Genomic DNA, 7549 nt, shown 5'->3' on the forward strand with positions numbered 1-7549 from the left:
GATTCAATGTTTAAAAAAACAATTTGGGCGATACTGATTCAAATGTTTTTTTGTTGTTTTAAAATGTATTATGTACACAGCTCAGCTGCTGTTAAAGATAATAATGTTCAGTATTGATAGATGCTGTCAGAGAGCTTTTAACTGCAGCTTTATGTCTATTGTACTGTATATTGGGAGGTGTTTATAATGTTTAATTTTAACATTAGAAACACATTTCAAATTTATTTCTAGTGCAACACCACTAACCAGCAAAACAAGCAATTTCCAGGCCTGGAAACGTTTTAGAAAATTAATTATACACTTAAAGTTTTGGAAAAGTCATGGAAATCTGTTTCAGAAACCCGCATGATAACACACGATGAGCTCAAGGACCACTGAAATTTGGAAAATCCAACCAAAACTTCTGTTTTTACTTTTTAAGGCTTTGATAAATGGTGTCGTTTTGGTGACATGCCTTTAATGTTTTCCTCAAAAAAATAAATAAATAAATAAGTCGCCAAAAACTTTTTAAGGAAAAAAAACATTTTCATCAAAAATCAACATTTTTAAATAAAACCTGGCATCAAAATAAATACACAATGCAACCATTTAAAGTAATATTCCCTTCTCCTAAGCCGAAATTAAAAACGTCAAAAATATTTGAAATGCCTCCCCTTTTTCGCACCATCTTCTCTGCTCTCAAAAATAACAAGCCGCTAAATTATATTGAAATTTTAAGGTCTAATACTGTTCTGAATTCACTTTTTTAATAATATCATTGGAAAAAGCTGTTATATAGTAATGAAGAAAAACTGATGAGGAGTATTTCAGAGAATTAATGGTCTTAAAATTTGATACAAAGTTGTGGAAAAGTCATGGAAAGGTCCTGGAAATGAATTGTTAAAAATGTATGTATGAACACTGTAACAGCCACCCTAAAAATAAACACAACTGCATTAAAACTTCTCTGATGACGTCAACAAAAACTGAAATAAATTCTTCCAAAATGTAGAATCAGTGGCAGATCTGTCGCACTGGATGATATTAAATTGTACATGTGATCCTAAAAAAGTGGCCAGGGAGTGTGGTGTCGTTGCTTATCTGTCCTGATTGATTATTAAGGGCCGCATTCCAAACATGTTTGCTGTTGCTTTTCTCTACAACAGCTGGATCCTTGAAATCCTCCCCTGTTGGATGATATATGTTGCATCAAGTTTAAGCAGTAATTTTTTGTAAAATGACAGAACAGGGTAACCAGTACATACATATAAAGTTTTTTAACTTTATATGTTCAAAACTGGACCTTAATTGTCAAATATAAAAAAAAATGACCAAGTATTACCACTGGAAACACACTTCTTACCAAATAAACATCAATAGTGTGAAGGCGTGCTCTAACGGAAAGGTTGCATAATTAACGTCAACACTTGCTGGTGTTTGAATCTACAAACAGCAGCTGAAAACATGTGCCGTCATGTTTTTATCCTGCATCAGTATGAACATAAAAACACACGATTATTTTAATTCTTAGTGTGTTGTGACATTTACACATTAGGGATGTCTGCATGTACTCAACTGCCCTTTAAATGTGCTACCCTCGCTGGTCAGCACCACAACATCTCGTCCGTTGAACTTATTATTTCAATGATTACTTCGTGCAGTTGTGTTTGGCCAGTAAAATTCCTAAAGATTTATTTCTCTAAAGAAAGTTGTTTTCAGTAAATCTTGTTAATTTTTATTGAGTGAGTTGTTGTCATGTTTTAAAAATGTGATGAAGATGCAAAGTGCCACACATTTATGCTGCAAAACATCACAATTCGATGCATATTAGAGCTACATAACATTAAAAGTTACAAAAAAAACTATAAATAAATAAATCCATAGAGGATTCATGTAAAGATACACACAAGAAAATCCCATGACTTTTTCCAAAAACATTCAAGGATTTTACTGATTCCATGACTTCTCCAGGCCTGGATAACAAGCTCATGGAATCTCAGGAGACTTTGTAGGTTTTCTGTGTTTATGGGAACCCTGTGAAGTAATGTGCAGCCACAGCTCTGCAGCGGCAGTAAAAAGTGACAAAGACTGAACAAAGTAGGCAGACACACTCAGATTCGTCCTACAGTCCACGCTGCACGACACCAACACGAAGTCCACACGCAAACAACACAACACGGCCAAAAACAGAGCCGGGCGCCTCAAAGCCTGTGAGGTGTTTCACCGCTGGGTCACCATGCTGCCTCATGATGAAACTCACACCACATTTACACAACGTGTTCAAGGAGGGATCATCACGTCGTTATGTCCCCTCGCCGTTCTGTACAAAAAGATACGGCGGAGGAATTAGAGTTGTCTTGCCTTTGAGCCGCCACAAGAGGTAGTAACATCGTCGAAACAGAGTGTGTTAGTAGAGTTAGCAGCTAACTGCTGCAGCTGAAAATGTCCACAAATGAGGAAAACAATGAGGTCCAGGTGCACCTTAACCTCTGAGCAGAGGACGAGATCCGCTTCCATGTAGCAGGGACGATAAATGATCGTTATTGGAAATGTTATACCATTGTTATTGTTTAGAAAGCACTGCAGAGCGTACGTTATATGTCACACTACAGGCAGACACTTGTGTTAAATGTCACACTTGTCACGCCTCTTTGCACAATGTTGGCATGCTGTCCAAAAATCACACACTGGAGCGGCACGATGTCGTTTGGTTCTGTGGAAAAAATGCAAAGGAAGCCGAAAGAAGAGACTTCGTAGCCCAATCTCTGTGTGAAAAAGGCTTTATTGTCAACTTCCCTTTAAACGGCAGGTAAATTAGTTGTTAGAAAAATCCCCATCACAAATATACACTACTGTCTCTACTTCTAGTATGTCTTATTGTTGTGGGACACCAACACAACGTCCACACGCAAACAACACAGCAAGACCAAAGCAGAGCCGGACGCCTGAGGGGTTTAACCGCCGGGACACCGATCCGCCTGGTGAAGAAACACTGCAGCTAGGATGAGATATGATAACATCCCAGAAAATTTCACTATATACCATATTTAACTATTATTATTATTATCTACAATGACCCTTAAAAGGAATAAAAACTGAAGGTTTTCTCTGACTGACCAAGCGCTCACCACTACAAACCAAACTGTCACATGAGGAGAATTGAACCAGCAACTTTTCACTCACTTACATGTGTAAGTAAATTAAATACAGCCCCGTGTACAGCTGCAGACTGATGTGCCGAACACAGATTTAAGGAAAAAATATGAAGAGAACAAAGTGTTCACTCTAACCGCTAAATATACTGGGGAAACATATTATTTATATATTCACAATCCCTGCATTAAACAATAAAGAATCAAATCGAACCAGCGACCTTTCATGCCCACTGCAAAGCTAAAGCGTCACTCTAAGATGAGAAATTAACTCATTCCCGTCTACAGCCACAGACTGTTGTGCCTGATAGAGGACTTAAAGGCAAATATGTGGATTATAGAAATAAACTGATTTTTCATATTCATTTACCCATTAAAGGGATAGTTTAGCTTTTTTAAAGTGGAGTTGTATGAAGTAATTATCCACAGACAGTATATTACAAACAGTAGATATCAGTCGGCACGCCCCCAGTTTGGAGAAGCAGACGGAGTCGGACATGGACGCTAAGCAATGTACTGCTGTGGACGGGTCAGCAGCGAAACTATCTAAACTAGCTATCTAAAATATACATATTTCAGTGTCAGTGTGCACTATGTCAAAAGTGTTTTCACTGCTTTACCTTTCTGTCCGACAGCCCGCTGCTGTTCCCATCTATGCTCAAAACCAAGAGACTCAACTGAGAAAAACGGTCATTTCAGCTCACTGAGCTCAGGGGCTGCTGGTCTGTCGATCAGTTGGTGTTATTGTGTGACTTTGGTGAATCTGAATAAACCATTTAACACACCAAAGTCACACAATAACAAACAAATTTGCTGAGGCAGCAGTAGACCAGCAGCTCCTGTGTTCAGCTGGGTTTAATCTCTGCTTTTCTCTGCTTTAAAGAGATCAATTAACAGCTTCAATTTCCCGATGGAAAACACTGTCTGACATTAAAATGTGAAAATATTCTCAATTTTGTCTTAAAAAAAGCACCAAATATTTTAAATGAAAAAAAATCCCCAAAAAACTTATGAAAAAAAGAGGCCAAATGTTATTAAAGAAAACACACTTTTCAATCTGCAAAACACAGGAACACAGAAACTCATTAATTATTTCCAGAAAATCCCAACTAACTAAAGGGTCCATACGGTCATGACAAACCTGGAAAAGTCATGAAATTTGCAAATAGCAATTTCCAGGCCTGAAAAAGTTTTGGAAAACTAAATACACCCTGAAGGTTTTGGAAAAGCCATGAAAATCTCTTTCACAACCCTGTATAATAACGCATGATAGGCTCAAAGATGGTTGGAAATTTGAAAATCCAACCAAAACTTCTGTTTTTACAGTTACTAGCTGTGATATATGGCATTATTTTGGTAACATGCCTTCCATGTTTTCTTCAAAAATCACCAATAATTTGTAACGTACAAAGGCTTTGTTCTTGCTGCAGCGGCTGCAGGTTTGAGTTTGACCTCAGCCCTTTTCTGCATGTCTTCCCCTCTCTCGCTAATTTTCATGATATATGTCGTGTCAGTACAGGCCAAAAAGCCACAAAAAATAATCTAAAATAAACAAAAAATTACCCAAAATTTGCTAACAAAACTCCAAAATATTTTCTTTGAAAATCACTAAAATTTTAACAACAAACATCATCAAAATGTGTACTTTGAAAACATTTTTAAATTTAAAATAAATACAAAATACAACAATTTAGAGCCACATGCCCGTCCTCTAAGCCAAAATAAAAAAGCACAGCTTCCTCCACAGTGCTCAAAAAAATATTTGACATGCTTCTCCCTTGACATGCACTACACCCTCCCCTCTGATAAATAACAAACAGTCCCTAAATTGAATTTAAATTTTCATTTCTAATCCTGTTGTGAATTGATCATTTTTCAAAATAATAAAAAGCTATTAAAAGTAACAAATAAGGAGTATCAATGACCGTTTCAGAGAATGACTGGTCTTTAAAATTTGCCTCCAAGTCATGGAAATGTTTTGGTAAAAATATGTATGATAATTAATGAGTCAGACCTCAGTGATTTGTTTAGCTGTTGGCACACCCTTTTGTCTGCTGCCCAGGGAGGTGTCACACCTGGCCAGGTGAACGCACGAGGACAGACGGACCCCTACCACCACCTCATGACTCAATGTACTTGCATGACTCATTGTATGTCCACACACACACACACACAGACACACACACACCTGGCTGCTACAGCTACACACGTTTCAGGAGGCTAACCGGCTAACAGCCTAGCTTTGAGGTTTTGGCTGTATAATGAATGCTAGCAGACGCAGGGGCTAACACACAGCTAGCCTCAACGTTGCAAGCCGCCGGATTGCCACAAGTTGGGAGAGAGAGAGAGAGCTGTGAGGAAATAAAAAGAAGTTCCCGGCGAGCAGAAAGCGGGATGAAAAACACACAACACACACCGACAGAGAAAAGGAGACACTGTGTCCTATTTCATGTTAGCACCCGCTGCTACCCGAGCTAGCTCTCTGCGCTAGCTGCTCTGTAATGTCACTGCATCGCTGTTGTAAATACATTATAACAGCCCCGTCTCCTTTACACGTGTGGACAGCCTCTAAAAACTCCTTCTCGGGGACATCTCTCCACCGAAAAACCCTCCCCGGCGGACTGCTCACCTGCTCCGGACACCGGTCACACGCTCTCACCGGCGAGACATCACCCCGGTTAGCCCGAAAAAACACTGGCGCTTTTTATTTCCAAGGACACAAAATCGCCATGACAGTTTAGAAAAATGCATAAAAAATTAGCAGGCAGGGGAGGGAGGGGAGAGAGAGGAGTGAGAGATGGGGAGGTGAGAGGAGGGAGGGGAGGGGAGAGGAAAGAGGAGGAGGAGGGATGAAAAGAGGAGGAGGAGTGTGCAATATCTATTTAATCCACATAAAGCTAGCAGGAGTTTGCTCAGTCTGGATGTCCTGCACGGTTTGCTTCTCTCACACAAAAAGTTAAAGGGCGCTTCTTACCTAAAATGGCCACTGCAGCAGCCAAAACACAAACAGCTTTTTCTTTTTTTTCTTTTTTTTTTTGGTGGAAGTTTAGCGGCAGCGGCGGCGGCGGTGTGGCTGCTGCAGCCAGCCTAACCTTACACCGTTTGGACCCAGCAGCAGCTCCGCGTTTCACATTTTTCCATTGGCTGCAGCCTCGCGCAGCTGGCTCCGTGCATGTTTCCATTGGCCCTGCAGCTGTCATGCAACCCGACCGGGTTTGTCTGAGAGCTATCGCGGCAGCCCCCAGGCAACACCATTGTGTATTGTGTGCGTTTTTCCCTTCCTGGTGATTCGCATTGATGTGAGGCTCACGCGCGTTGTTTGTTCTGGGTGGTGTTTTTGTTGTCCTTACCGCAGACTTGCAGGGAAATCCTTCTCACTGCTTCCCTCCGCGCCGCACCGCACCGCACCGCCCGGCTGGCTCCTGCTGTCATTGAAGAGAAAGAGGAGGAGGGGGGAGAAAAAAACAAGAGGGGAGCGTTCAGTTTTCAACCCCCCCGATGCAACAAAACGAAGGGGTTTACATTTCTCCTCTGCTGGCCGCATCCACCAATCATGTCGCTTTTTGCTCCTCCATCATTACCGGGTTTGAAGGGCGGAAGAAAAGAAATAAGACATTCCACGTCTTTTGCAGATCAGGTTGCGTTTCCCGGATGTTCCGTTTTGTTTGGTGGATTTCAAATGTGAGCGGCTGTGTTTATTGAAAGCGCTTGTTTTTTTAGGGGGATTTGGGGCTAAAATGCTGGTGAGGAGTTGGTTTTCTTTTTGCCGGCTTTTCAAACTTCAGCTAAAGTCTGGGGGGCTTTCTGATCCCAGCCAGACACTGTCTCCGTTTATGTGGACGAGAGAAAGGCACAATACAAAAGTGATTCACTCTAGGAGTTGTTTTTGTACTTTTAAGGTGTCCGAGTGCAAAAACCAGCATCCAAATAGAGCCTCTTTATTTAAAAAAAAAAGGAGGATCCCTGCATCCACAAACAGAGGTCATAGCTAAACTCCTAATGTTGTGAAATCCTACAAATGTGCTAAAGTCCAAGATGTAATTCAAAAATCCAACAAATGTCCTTAATCGAAGAAATGTCCCAAACTCCTAGAAACATTCTAAAATCCTAAACTCCGATAAATGTCCTAAAATCCTAGAAACATCCTAAAATCAGAGGAATGTCCTAATATCCTGGAAAAGTCCCAAAATCCAAGAAATAAAAATTAAATAAATTCCCCAAAACATCCTAAAATCCTAGAAAAGTCCTTGAGTCCTAAACACGTCATAAAATAGGCTACTAGAAATGTCCCAAAATTCTAAAAAAAAAAAATCCTCAAATCTTACAAAAGTGCTTAAATCCAAGGAATGTCCTAAAACCCCAGAAATGTGGTGAAATAAAATTTTAAAAAAGTCCTAAAATCTAAGAAATGTCCGAAA

At 40.1% G+C, this 7549-nt stretch overlaps 1 protein-coding gene across 5 annotated transcripts in view; it reads right to left on the reverse strand.

The window, feature by feature from the left end:
- Positions 1–6555, reverse strand: part of chd6 (chromodomain helicase DNA binding protein 6) — a 119593-nt gene extending 113038 nt beyond the window's left edge. For 3 of the 5 annotated variants that reach the window (XM_042510241.1, XM_042510249.1, XM_042510214.1), the window contains exon 1: positions 5761–5872. The gene's annotated coding sequence lies outside the window, so the exon portion shown is untranslated. The other 2 variants (XM_042510233.1, XM_042510223.1) reach the window with 2 other exon arrangements.
- Between the last annotated feature and the right edge of the window lie 994 nt (positions 6556–7549).

Source organism: Plectropomus leopardus, chromosome 2, assembly GCF_008729295.1.
Source record: "Plectropomus leopardus isolate mb chromosome 2, YSFRI_Pleo_2.0, whole genome shotgun sequence".
Taxonomy (NCBI): domain Eukaryota; kingdom Metazoa; phylum Chordata; class Actinopteri; order Perciformes; family Serranidae; genus Plectropomus; species Plectropomus leopardus.